This window comes from Dermatophagoides pteronyssinus, unplaced genomic scaffold (genome assembly GCF_027571235.1).
Source record: "Dermatophagoides pteronyssinus isolate colony J.1.1.1.1 unplaced genomic scaffold, Derpt_VIB-CSIC_2022.12 sq0068, whole genome shotgun sequence".
In the NCBI taxonomy this organism is placed as follows: domain Eukaryota; kingdom Metazoa; phylum Arthropoda; class Arachnida; order Sarcoptiformes; family Pyroglyphidae; genus Dermatophagoides; species Dermatophagoides pteronyssinus.
Genome location: NW_027461587.1, coordinates 10,314 through 24,832, shown reverse-complemented (window position 1 = coordinate 24,832; position 14,519 = coordinate 10,314). Strand labels below are relative to the sequence as shown.

Sequence of the window (14,519 nt, the reverse complement as noted above, 5' to 3'; positions counted from 1 at the left end):
GGAATAGGAATGTTCGAAAAAGAACACACAGCGAAGATATTAAAAATGAAAAAGCTAAGTTCGAATTTCGAACTAATATAGAGACCGTAATTTTTAACAGATAAGTTCGTAGAGACTTAAAATTATTTAACACACGTGCTCTCTCTCTCACAGGAATTGAGCTTAAAATTCGAACAAATATAAGTTTACCGGAAAGTTTCTTTCTAAATGAATAAATTTTTCTCAGAAAGTTAATTTGCTTTGATGTGAAATGCTTGCAACCAGAAATTTTATTTTGAATTTTTAAATTTCAAAATTTTCGAGCTTTTTAATCTTCCCGGGAATTCGTTTTTCACAGGGACTTTATATTAAACTTTCACGATAAATTAGAAATTTAAAATTTTTTTTTTATTTTTTTCGATTATTAAAAAAAATAAATAATTGATCACCATCAGCAAGATTGACCATTTGTTGATCACCATCAGTAAGATTGGCCATTTGTCGATTTGACGGATCGGGAACATCCAATATTCTATTGAATAAGCATGGTAATGATAGATACGAAACACTTACGGATCGTACTCACCAATTGTACAAGCGTACTTCTAAAGGATATCTTGGTAGATATAGCTTTAGCAAAGGCGAATCGCTCGACTAGCCTTTCGGGTATTTCACCTGCTCTACCGGCTATCACCTGTTCCATATAGTTCATCATAAGTTTCCATCTTTCCTCCCCCATTGAAAAATCAAAAAATCTTTGATTACCGAATAGCTCTTGAAGCATATCCATGGCCACAATCCAGGATTCAATTGTGCGAACTGTTGATTGATCAATAGTTTAAAAATAAAGAAGAATATTTGAGCAAACATTACTATTTACTTACTGTCGGCACGTTTTTGCCTAATTTTAGCTACTATTGAATCAAATTTTCGAAGAATTCTCTTCTGGTCCATTTTTAATATTATTAAATTGTGGAAAAATTCGAACAAAAAAAAATTAACAAAAGTTTGCTGTTTGCTACTGTGTGTATGTTTGATGATCGAATGTTTGTGATTTTTTTTGGTGTATGTTTGGTTTTTATTTGTATTTGAATCAATTCTCATAACCAATATTGGTTAGAATTTTAGCACATGTGTTTTGTGTTTGTGTGATTATAACGTGTTAACAAATTGATGACAATATTGTCATCGATGTGACCATACCCTTTATTTTGTAAACACCATATGGGTTTGTTTAACAAGAAAAAATTATTTCTCTGACATACCCCCCCCACACATTTTGTTTACAATCCATTTCTTGTTCAATGGAATTTTCTAACTTTTCCACGATGATCATTATTTTACATTCGTTTGCAAAAAAATTTTTCCATGTTAAATTCCGGCTTGTAAAATATTTTAATATTTTTAATTTATATTTTAATATCTGGACGATATTAACTTTCTTTTCCTCTATATATCACACACCATCTAACACAAACACCTGACACACACACACACAACATTATATTTGTGGCGTTCATTTGATTTGGAAATTATCGGATCGAAAAAAAAAGAAAATCTTTCATTTTTGGATATCTTTCTTTGGACCGACGACCATGGATGGACCCGTGTGATCAACAGACCGGTTCGCTTTGATCTTTAATCATCTCAGACAAACAAATGGCATAAAGCAAACAAATGGCGACAGAAAGGGCTTAACGAGGAATTGCAGTTTATGGATGGCAATCCTTAGTGATGGTAATAAATGCACGATGGCATAAGAAAATGAATCGCGTGGGACCAAGAGTTAGCCGGCAATCTTAGGAATTGGATGGTGTTTTATGGTAAGAATTAAGGAACCATAAACAAGCTTAAAAGGGAAAAATCAACGATGACTAAATGACCATGCCAAAAAGAAAGGAGTGACTGAGAAATGGCAATTGGCGATCAGTCATGACGAATTACAAAGAGAATTGTCACGGTATCTTATTAATAAACACGAGAAGCGAAGCTTCTCGAGAGTGAGACCATCAGAGAAATGTGTTAGGAAATTTTTAATACACAAATGTGATAGAAAGGGTCTGCAGAAAAAGTCAATGTGCGCAACTTTGTGCGCAACATGAATTGCCTCGGGATAGAAACAATTGTTAACGCTTAGGCCCCGGTCTCATTATTATGGGACCGCGGCCTTAATCAGGTTAGGTTAGGTTTGTGCAATTAGGTTTTCCGAGAGGAACTAAGTGAAGCGCCAATATTAGTGGCTATCTTTGGCGATTTTTTCCAATATTTTTTTGGACCGATTTTCGGTGAAACCCGAAACAAATGGATAGAAAACAAATAATTGATTGTATCGAATGAATAAATAGTTGGATCGATCGCAAAAGAACAAAACTTCAGCCAAAGATTTGGGAGATGGGCGGCGTAGCCGCTCATCTGCCAAAATCTACGGGCTGAAGCAAGTGTGCGTGCTGCTGGCCGAAGGCCGGCAACACACACTTGTTGCTTTAATAAAAGAAAACAAATGTCCAAGAAGGAATAAACCATCGCAATAAAAAAAAAAAAACTTAACAAGGCCTGATTATTATCACGTATGTATCGTATGGAACAAACGATACATACCAAGTTAACGAGCCTATCAATAATGTACCAAAATAACCTTGAATGCTAAAAAGCTAAAAAGCTAAGCTTACCCTAAGCTGGTATGATCCCATAAAAAAATGCACTGTAATAAAATTCTTTATTGCACTGCAGTGCCAAAAGTATTAACACTCCGCCTATTTTTGAATTTTTTTTCTGGAGTTTTTCTTTTGTGTTCCATGCATGTGATTGTCGTTGTGATCGTCTTTATGTGTATAAAAAAGCGAACCAAAACCACGTTGTAAAATCATATTTGTATTGTCAGCCTGTTGATCGTTGTCAAATCGTTTGGCATGTTTTTTTCGTTGGTTGATCATCATCAGCATGGTTGATATTCACACTTTCTCTGAAATCATATTCGCTTGATAATGGTCATCGAAGATCAGCGATCATTTTAATCGTTGTCATTGATTTGTAATTTGTGAATTTCATTTCGTTTAAAACGCATTTTTCTTCAAGAAAAAAACCAAATCGAACCGTTTTGTCGATGATTTTTGTTTTATCCATGTCCAATGGCCGGTTTTTTTATGGTCTTTGAATCGTTTTCAAATGCTGAAAATATGAAAAGAATAAATTCAGTGACAATCTGAAAACCCCTCAACACCATCATCGGCCAAAGAAAACAGCAATTTGGTCAGCCAATCAACAACCGAATCAATGGATAACGACGACGAAGATCAAGATGACGACGATATTTGGATCATCGAATCATTTGTTTTTCCCTCGAAAAAAAATCGATCGAAAATGGATGGTCGGTAAGTGAAGATTTTGTCTCATTGAGTTTTGCCTCGGTTTTTTTTTTTGATATCCAAAAATGAAAACATTCGATTTTTTTTATTTTGATCATTTTTTCTATCATTTTGAACGCCATCTACATTTTTCCAAAACAAAACAAAAACAAAATTTATTTGAAAAACAAAATCTTTTTGCATGCGTTATACACACACACCCATTGTTAGAAAAGACAATTACAAAAAAAAAAAAAAAAAAAAAGAGTGAGAAAAACAACTTAATTTTATTTTAATTAAAAACAAACTTCATTCAACACACACTACACAACATCATCACATCATATAAAACAAAAATGGTCAAAAGTAGTCCATCACACAGTATGTCTTTTTATATATGTTTATCACAAACGCCTGATTAATGAACGTGACTTGAGATCATAGTTTCTAACATACCCCCGGTTAATCATCACACCCACTGTTGTGTTGATGTATGGGGAATTTGTAGGGTTGTTGTTGTTGGGAGGTTTGTTGAAGAATTGTACTTTTGTCAGGGGGTCATAACAAGTTTTTTCCCAAGCGAAACAGTAAAATGGACAGTTTTCTGAGAGAGCTGCGTGGTCAGAGATCTTATTGTCAGTGTATGTATATGTCAAATCCTAGAAAGCACGTGGCGGAAGAAGGATATTCAGTGATTCTCGAGAATCATAATGCAAGGTGCGCAAGCGCATGAAAAATGTATCACAAAATTTTCTTTTTTTTTATAATTCGCAAACCAATCTTACGGCCATTATATTGATTGTCTAATAATACATGTCAGGTGTTACGGGCCTTGGACAAAACTTTTATGATTTTATTAAGATTTAAGTTGAAAAAATTGTATTTACAAATTATTTTTCATGACATATTTCATTTCGTTGAGCTCCATCAGCAATTTGATATTTTTCTTCTCCGGTTTTATATCATAAAATTTCTCCAGGTTCTCCATCATTTCGGCTGGTGTCGTGAAATTTTCCACGGTTCTGCATATCTCGATTTTCATTACGGACAATAAATTTGCTCGGGGTCGATCTAGTGTGGGTGGCGAACGATATTAGATAGGTTAGATATAGATTATAGATAGGTTATTAGTAATGAAATATAATTAAAACATTAAGCACTTACTTTAAATAACTTTGGAATAATTTGTTTGGCCCGGTCGACATTTGATTGCAACGATTCTTTCAAACTCAACGAGATAAATCGGATGATATCGATATATTTTCAGCTTTATCTTGCACAGCTTGGAATTTTTTGAGATCGATGTTTGCCTTACCATGTTCGTCAATAAATGGGCCAAACATTTGAATATATTCAATATAAGGAGGACCGAAATAAACATCAGGAGTTTTGACCTCAACAAATCCGAATAGTCTTTTGAAGTCGAAATCGAAGTTTCCCGTGTTACTAATCGGTCTTCTTTTTCAATCATTTCATCCAGATGTCTCAATTCCACACTGGCATCTTCATTTCGAAAAACTTTACTATTTATTGTTTCCGAAAATTCGGTTTCAATGTTAGTAAAGTGTTCCATCCGAATTTTGTGGAATTTTAACACCTCGTTGTTGATTGTAATATCTTCACCCTTTTTGATCTTATATATTTTGTTTTCACAGACATGGGTGATTCCATTGATGGTAGTGTTTTGAGTATAACAGTAATAGAGTATACATATTGATTGTCCATTTTTATTTGAACAATCTCTTCCGCTGTAACTTTATCCCTCCTTACGCATTTATATCGCTTCCATTGGTTTTTCGCAGCCTTCATACTTTTCTTACATCCATTCGAGTGGAATGGTGTTTGATGTTCGTTGATCGGATGGAATGTAATTTCTGATGAACATCCTGTTTTTTCTTGGTACACAACATATTCTGTTCCTGTGTACTTTGAAAAGCAATATTCTTCTGTTTTGTTGCGATATTCCAATGTTCCGATATCGAAAGGATCGGCTCGAAGCAATGTATAGTTTTTATCAATTTTTATGGCATTTACCTTTATAATCAGTTTTGCCAATTTGTTATTTTCCAAACTTTCTAATTGACATCCTTCCAGGTGCCAATATTTCTTTGGAGAATTTTCACCTAAGGTGATACCAGGGAATAACTGAATAATAGTTCGAATCTTTGAGTGTCTTAGATATACCTGGATCAAATTCAGGTTCTCCTTCATCGATAATGAGGACATCAGAATCTTCATCAACAGATTCATCATCGATGGAATCAAAAAGCATTAAAGAATCGGTGGTACATATGTTGGCAGTAATTCAAGGAATTGGTTAAGATAGTATGCACTATTTGATAGTCTTCATATTATCATACACTTTCTTACTTTCCTCGTTTGTTTCGATATTTGGTAAAACTGACAGTGTTCTATTGAGTTGGATAGTTCACTCGATTGATGGCTCTTCATGTTCATCTCATATTGCCATCGATCCACATTTGATGGCTGCTAATTTCGATAATCATTCGAGACGAATCTTGTTTGGCATCATGCCTTGCGCTTTTTCGGATGTAACTATTGATTAAAAAATTATTTTTATATGAAGAATAAAAATAATTAACAATATTTCTTTTGATGAAACGTATAAACGTTTCAAAATTAATGATGTAATTAATCCATGATTCCCCATTATGCCAAAATAAGAATGAATTATGATGAGATAATTCATTCATGGGGATTTCTCGTGGGCCATCTTGAGTTGCCTTGGCCCAAAGAAACTCGCCAGAATTGGTTTCAGCTCGATAAATTAAACCATTTACGTACAATACCCCATGTTTTGTTGAAAATCCAGTTGCCAATACGAATTTGAAATCTTCGGCGATAATGGCCCTTCATTATTCCATAACCAAGCGGAAACGGGTGCCATTTTTTAGGGTAAATCGATACAATCTTGAGATGGTTCGGTATCTGTAAACAAATTTAGTAAAAATTTTTTTAAAGTTTTTTCTCACTTACCAGGAAACCAAAATTTTCGAATGAAAATTGATTCTTGATGTAGTTGAGCCAACGAAAATGCAATATTCTTGAAGTTTTTCCCATGTTTGTAATGCTGTTTAATGACAGCATGGATACGTTCAAATCTTGATGTGTCGAAGCTCGCTAATTGGCCATAATATTGGAGCATTCGAGGATAATGGGATATGAAATGGACCTTCGGTGTTCTTATATTGTGGTCCCAGCAATACTGTCTCGACATTATTTTCGCCTTTAATGTATTCTATACTATAATCGTATTGGTTCAATCTCATGGCCCAATTCATTATCCTAGTATTAATTTTCTTGTGAGAGTTCAGGTATTTTAACGGTTTATGATCCGTTTTGATGGTAAAATGTCGACCATATAGATTGTGATGCCAATATTCTGTGGCCTCGATTATAGCTAGTAATTCTTTTTCCGAAACGGAGTATTTCCGTTGATAAGGAAGTGATTTCCTTGAGAAGTATCCCATAAAATTTGAATAACAATGGATAATGGCTAATAAAGTGAAGTTTTTGGTATGCTGATCTCATTTTCAAGACATATTTGCACGAAATTTTTCACTTATATTCTCCATCTCTTGATTATATTCGGCTGAAAATGAATACATCAAAAAGATGAATTTTTTTTGTAGCAATATATGTGATGAATCAACAATAATCTTATTTGAAAAAACTTTATTTTATTTAATCACAATCATAAAACATCAAAATTAATTATTTTACACACGAGTTTTTATAAAACTAACCACACCAAATCAACCGTTTTTTACTCATCCAATAAATCAAACCCTTCATCAATGACGTGACCATTAGGATCGTCACATATATAATTTGAACATTGATTTGTTTTCGATCATTTCTGGAAATACTTTAATCATTCTCATGATAAATTCCAATTTTTGGGAGCCTTTTTTCCTCTTACTTTCAAATCTGATTGCTCCACATTGATCTTTATGTTACCATTTATCATTTTTAGTGACTTTAATCTGTTTTTTAGTTGACTCGAATTAAGATGATTTTTCAATAATTTTATTGTTTTTTCGCCATTCAACGACGCAACTCATGGCAAAATCGTGGAATGAATCGACAGGTGCGATTTGATATAAATTTATTTTAAAGTGAGGCGAAGGCAGATGGCTTCCGAATGCCGAAAGGACTTACATATTTTTTATTAGTTGCCAGTAATCTTAATTCTTCATTGTATTCTTCCAATGACTTCTGGATGGCCATTGGCCCTTGATAATCTTGTCTATTCAAATCACAATGGCGAGCGCCGCAGTGTCGGCATACGAAAGCTCGACCAAAGGATTCCAGTCGAGAGTTGACACAAGTCGCGATGAACATTGTTCGATAACTTCTTTTCTCGAGTCTCTGAGAGAGGGTTACATATCCCGAATTCATCTCCATAAATCATCAATAATTGAAAAGTATTTGGCTTTTTTAATTTTTTTTGATTATTTCTTTACGGACATAGCCATAGAGATAATCAATTCATTTTGAATTTTAGGCGATAAAAATAGTTTTACAAAATCACTGTTTTAAAAAAATCGTTAAGTTTGCTTTATAAAATTGCCGTTATAGAAAAACAAAAACTGCATCTTTGTGCTCTAACACTTTCTCACTGAGTGTGAGTGTAAAACGTTTTTTCAACGTGTTTTTATAAAACAGGAAAAAAAAAATTCGCGAATTTTTTTTTTTTTTTTTTAGTTTTCGAAATTTTAGACTCGTCATATAAAACGTTCAAAAAATAGACTATAGTTCGCAAATGCTTGGCATAATTATAAATTGTATGATAATAATAAATCAATTTTATTTCATATATAATACAATCAAATAAAAAGGAAAAGCCATAGATACAATATTCATTAAAGTACAAAATAGGAAAAGAAACCATAATTACAAAGTTAGTGAACAAATAAACAAAACTTCTAACCACATCGCCAGGATCACACCTCCATCTGGCCGTATTCGTCGTCCATTATGTCTTCTCGTAAATCAACTCTTATGCTCTCCCAAGTCCTCTTCAAAACTTGGGTTTGAATAAATGCTTGTATGTTCGTTGAAACTTCTATAATAATAATTATAAGAATCATATCAAAATAAAGAGAAAAAAAAATTATGAGCGGTTTATCCATAATGATAGTATTTGGTAACTGAGTTTGAATATTGCATTTTAGGTGTTCAGAATATTGCAATTTTTCAAAAGTGTTGTCAAATTTTTTGCAAATTTTTTCTTGAATTGGGCCTTTTGATAGTCAATTTTTGCGAAATCAATTAGATTTCCGATTCGTTTTAGTTCACTGTCTTTGGCTTTTGCGCCACATAATCGACAAATGAATGATCTACTGGTAAATGACGTATGATATCCTGAAATAATTCATCATTTTAGTTTGTTATTTACACATCATTCAATAATAAATAATCACCTAATAATTCATAAATTCCTTTATTATCACCGCAAACGGCAGATACGGCAATTTTGAATTTCTTCGTTATTGTTTGACCATTGATATCCGTAATTTTTTTCTCAATACCTTCTTCCATAATGAATTTGAGATCGTCGATCAAAGGTTTAAGGACATCTTTCAACTCATAACCCGATCTTTTCATTTCCGCCCTATTAATCAACATTAAAGCGAATATGTCGCTTCTTTTCGACCGATATTTTAAAGGGATCGTTGGGGTTGTGAGGTATAAAAGCCATATAAGTATGGTTCACATTTTTTACCCCAATAGGATTGACTATTGAGAAATCGTCGAATCCAAACTCCAGTTGTAGTTTTCCTATTGAATTAAATTGAATTGAACTTATTTAAAAATAGAGAAAGGACAACAAATTTTATTTCAACTTTTCATTTATATATAAATCAAATACATATATGTGATTAAGGGTCATAATTCACAATAAAAAGTAACCTATTATAACCAATTAGCTCACCCATCAGTTGCTTCCGCCTATTTATATCGCATTTCAAATGCTCTGTATATTTTAATTGATCAAAATTGCAGGAAGTTTCGTTGAGTAATTGTGATATTATGAATTTGTTGTTCAAGATTATTTTATCGCAAATTTCACTGGGTTGTACCCATGAAAATTTCAATGGTGAAGTTGATTGTAAATTTTTAGACGGCCATTGTTCATGTACTTCAGTAAAATGAATAATAATTACTTTTAGTCATTTAATTAATTTGATTAATTTACCAGGTGATACACATGTTGGCAGTAATTCAAGGAATTGGTTAAGATAGTATTCACTATTTGATAGTCTTCATATTATCATACACTTTCTTACTTTCCTCGTTTGTTTCGATATTTGGTAAAACAGACAAACAGTGTTCTATTGTTGATGGAACAATTCTATTGATTGTTTGCATATTCATGTTCTCTTCATATCGCCACCAATTAACATCCAAAAGGAACTGCTGATAATTTTGTTTATATTCTGTTCGAAACAAATTCGTCAGAAATATTGGTTCATGTTTACTTTTGTATGGTATTATTTCTTCTTCAAATTGTGTCGATAATTTGTTCAAAAGAAAAAAACGCGCCAAATCATTTCATCAATTTAAAAAATGACAAATTTCAAATTTTGAATAGGGTATTTGATACCCTATTCATTATTTTTATTATAAATTAATTATAGTTTCGTGGTTTTAGATGTAAAAATCATTTCCGGGAATGATTCTAGCAGCATTTTTTTTCGGTCCAAACCAATTGAAAATCACAAAAATCGTTTATTTTTTTCTTCATCATTGATTTTTTTATATCAAATAAGACGATGTTTAAAAATGTGATTATGTTGGAATTCGCATTGGTAACTTTAAGTTTTAAAACTAAGGACATTTTTAAAAACAACATGAAGCTTTTTTTGAAGGAATCCAATTTAATACTTTTGTTGCCATAAGATAGGAAAAAAACATCGGTTTTTTAACTTAATTTTACCTTGTGGACATCCGAAGTGGGAAGTCCGATGAGGACAAAATTCCCTCATCATAAATTTTATCAACTACGTGCAAAAACGGTTGTGCCATCTGATTTCGCTTAGAAAGCGAATAAGGCACATTCAAAAAATTCTTGGAGAGGCTTAGCAAGTTTTTCAGATAAGAATGAACACGTTCATACTTATCAGTGCTAAAACGCGATAGCGTGCCATAGAATTCAGTCAATTCAGGATAATGACTGATGAAATGGACTTTAGGAGTATTCAGTCCGATTTCATGGCACGAACAAAGAAATTTCTTAACTGCTAACCGTAATTCTTTAATGCATGGCGCGGAAGGCGAGAAAACAAAAAATATTACTTTCCTAAGATGAAAGTAAATAGCGTAATCCGATGGATTTTCCGTCATTTCAGGAAATAGTTCCACTAGGCTGACCGCTAACTCAAAGCTAATATAAAATATGTTACAACTTGCTCCATATCTTTCGATTTCTTCTTGCACATAACCATGACCATCCAATTCATCATCAATTTGAAACAAACGTAAAACTTTCCGCGACACCAATTCTTTCATATTTTCTGTTTTTTCCAAACAATTAGACTGGGCCTGGTTAAACTTTCGCGTTACCCATTGTCTTATTACCGTTCGTTCATTCCTTAGCGTCTCGAAATCCATTATTATTTAGTGTATTGCAGCGGTTTTAGATTTTGAATGTCTTGGTGGTTTATTGCTTCAGACATTTTAGTGTCAATATTTGTGAAATGTTCAATTCTGATCTTATGAAACTTATGATCGCACGAAACATATGGCAAAACTGATTCCGGCTTCTCGGTTTGAACATTGTTGATAATGGTCTGATCCACGATAAAGTTGGCCCAATATCTTGCCTATTGGTTTGGGTATGGATCATACGGCATGTTTTGATGCCATCCTTGTTGTCCATTAGGGAAAAAAATGGGATACGTCATTGGATCGCAATGAGAGCTTCGACTGCATAGATTTACGCAATTGCTTCCAGATTTCGGATAGATTTTCAGATCTCATTCTGCTTGAGGTAAACCGTCTCTGGTTTCGAATATAATAGCAACCTCAGTACATCTTGGTTCATTGTATCTTCTTAGATCTGTTGTTCGGTTATTGATAAATTCCAAGTGAATCTCCGGCAAATTTGTTTGGTTTTGAACCAAAGAATGCAATAGCCTAAATGATTGAGCATATGCATCATATCGACTAACTTGTTTTTTTAATTGGCAATGTTTTCGTTCATACCTGCAATCGATATACAATAAATAAACAACAATTTAAAAAAGGAAATCTGTTAATCAAACAGCAAAAAAAAATATTTTCTAACAACACATACCTTTCAGTATACTGACATACTTTAGTGGGCCATAAAATTTGAATAACAATGGATAATGGCTAATAAAGTGAAGTTTTGGTATGCTGATCTCATTTTCAAGACATATTTGTACGAAATATTTTTCACTTATATTCTCCATCTCTTGATTATATTCGGCTGAAAATGAATACATCAAAAAGATGAATTTTTTTTTGTAGCAATATATAATTTGAACATTGATTTGTTTTCGATCATTTCAAGGAAATACTTCAATATCATTCTCATGATAAATTCCAATTTTTGGGAGCCTTTTTTCCTCTTACATTCAAATCTGATTGCTCCACATTGATCTCTATGTTATATTTCTCTATGCTATGCTAAATTTGAAAAATATTGATTTTCGATGAATTAATCTGAATTTTCGTAAAAATTGAATTCAAAAAAAATTTCATCTTCAATAAATTTAATGAGATCTTTCGTTGGGAATAATTGATCATCGAATATGAAGGATTGATCAAATTTTTTGATGAGGCGATTGAACGCTTATTATTTTGATGAACACGCTCATATTTGTATGAGAAGTTCCGATATATAGGCCCAAATTTTGCCAGTAATGTAAAATATTATGAAATTTGGGAGTAATTGTGACATCTTTTATTGATGAATAGGAATCGACAATTACTTGGTCATAATTTTTTAATTTTATCATTTTTATTGACTTTAATCTGTTTTTTAGTTGACTCGAATTAAGATGATTTTTCAATACTGGAATGAATCGAAAGGCTGCGATTTGATATAAATTTATTTTAAGTGAGGCGAAGGCAGATGGCTTCCGAATGCCGAAAGGATTTACATATTTTTTATTAGTTGTCAGTAATCTTAATTCTTCATTGTATTCTTTCAATGACTTCTGGATGGCCATTGGCCCTTGATAATCTTGTCTATTCCCCACCAATAAGAATTTTTTTACCTCCAAACGGCTGATTACTATCTTGAATAATTTCTTTAAGGAGACGGTCTATGCAATTCAAAATGTGGACAGTCATCATCGTAACTTTGTCGATTATGATGATCTCACATTTTCTTATTTCTTCCGCTTGTCTTGATGACGGCTATTATTCCGGCAACGCTTGATTCATTGATATCTAGTGGAAGTTTTAATTCACTATGGACCGTTCTTCCGCCTTCCAACAACAGGGAAGCTATTCCTGTTGTGGCGAATGCCAGTACATCTTTTCCAGAGCTTTTAATTGTCTTGATAATTGCATTATAGAGGAATGTTTTTCCTGAGCCACCTGGTCCATCCAAGAAAAAACATTTCGAACCTGTGGTGCTCATTATTTCATCAAATGCGGCCCGTTGCGCAGCATTAAGTTTTTGGCACAATATTTCTGCTTCTAATCGATATTCCTCAATTCTAATGGAATTATCATCCAGAAGTAATTCCGTTCAACAGCTTCATGACCATCGAATATATAAAGCTGACCGAATGATCGTTGGTCTTGGCTGTTAGGTGGATAAAGATTGCTTGTGGAATGATAGATCTGACCCATAATTTTAAAGCAAAATGGACCACGGACCAGTTTTAATCGCGTTCCACCATGTCCAATGTTTGATTGCAGTCGATTGGTCCAAACTCGATGTCCAGATTTTTAGTATTTGATACACACTTTCTGTACTCGGCTATGTTGGAAGATTTCGTTTGAGATGGTTCGCTCAGATTTCGAGCTGCTCTAGATCTCTGTCGTCTCAATTTAGCCAATTCATTTTGACGATCCAAGCGGATACGACGTTGCGATTTGCTTTCATTTAGGCACCTAGGGCGGCGTAAGATGCCAGGTGATTCAATAATATTTGACGATGTTGATTGGACGTTTTCAGCTACAATACAGACGGTCCATTATCATCTGTATGTATGTATGTTATATGTCGCTTTCCAGACCGAACTAATATAAGGCAGAACGAATATCTTCACGAATAAAACAAAGAATACGACGAGCACGAAGCATTTTAAAAATGAAAACAATGTTTAATGTTAGATTAAGAACAAAACATAACTGAAATTGAAATAATTGAAAATAGATTGAATTGATTTACAAAAAAGGTTTTACACAATTTGTAATGTGCATTTTGTCGCACAGCCAGCCACGTCAAGATCAACAACAACATGATTAGTATATAAAGGCTGTGCCTTTTTGTCTTTAAAAAAAAGAGCTTTTCATTTGAGTTTTTGTCAAATGATCATCACACGTTTCATTTGTTATTTTCATTTTTCTTTTTGTGTTATTTCGATAAATAAAATATTTTCTACAATCTTTTCTTTTGTGTTTATTTGTTTAATCCAACACGCTGTTTCGTTTCTTTAATCACCTCTCGGCTACGAAATCATCACAAATTTAAATAAGATGATGAATTTAGTTTAAGTGAATTTTGTTTGTAATTATTCATAACAAGTTTTTTCCCATGTAAGAGTAATATAGAAGATAGAAATACATAAATATACAAAGATACAAATATACAAATATACAAAAATGTAGGTAACATAGGTTTGATATTATCTTTTCTTCATTTGATCGATTATTATTCTGGTTTAATAATCAAATTAAATAATGTGAAAATAATTTTATGAATTTTGATTTTTACAAACACATGGGTTTCAAAAAAAAAAACAAATGACCCACTGAAACAATCTGAATACTTATAGCAACACATTTTTAGACACATTTTTAGACAAAAAAAAAAAAAATTAACAAAAGAAACCACAATTGTACATTGAGAGAAATCGAAAATTGCTACAGTGTGTGTGTGTAAATAATAAAATAGAAAACACACGTGAACACAAGTTCACTCAGACAACAAGAAAAGGAAATAAAGGAAAAGAAAAAACATTTACA

The 14,519-nt window shown here is 32.8% G+C and overlaps 3 long non-coding RNA genes across 3 annotated transcripts; all 3 read right to left on the bottom strand.

Moving 5' to 3' along the window:
* Positions 1–365: 365 nt before the first annotated feature.
* LOC113795197 (uncharacterized) lies at positions 366–1,919 on the bottom strand. Its single transcript, XR_012847138.1, has 3 exons — positions 864–1,919; positions 566–798; positions 366–511 (listed from the first exon to the last, which is right to left on the bottom strand). It is a non-coding gene; the product is annotated as an uncharacterized LOC113795197 (long non-coding RNA).
* A 1,675-nt stretch (positions 1,920–3,594) lies between these two features.
* On the bottom strand, positions 3,595–5,734 carry LOC113795041 (uncharacterized). The gene is made up of 2 exons (XR_012847139.1): positions 4,488–5,734; positions 3,595–4,394 (listed from the first exon to the last, which is right to left on the bottom strand). It is a non-coding gene; the product is annotated as an uncharacterized LOC113795041 (long non-coding RNA).
* Positions 5,735–8,135: 2,401 nt separating this feature from the next.
* Positions 8,136–12,693, bottom strand: LOC113795026 (uncharacterized). Its single transcript, XR_012847134.1, has 5 exons — positions 11,647–12,693; positions 9,547–11,555; positions 9,283–9,489; positions 8,771–9,128; positions 8,136–8,711 (listed from the first exon to the last, which is right to left on the bottom strand). It is a non-coding gene; the product is annotated as an uncharacterized LOC113795026 (long non-coding RNA).
* Between the last annotated feature and the right edge of the window lie 1,826 nt (positions 12,694–14,519).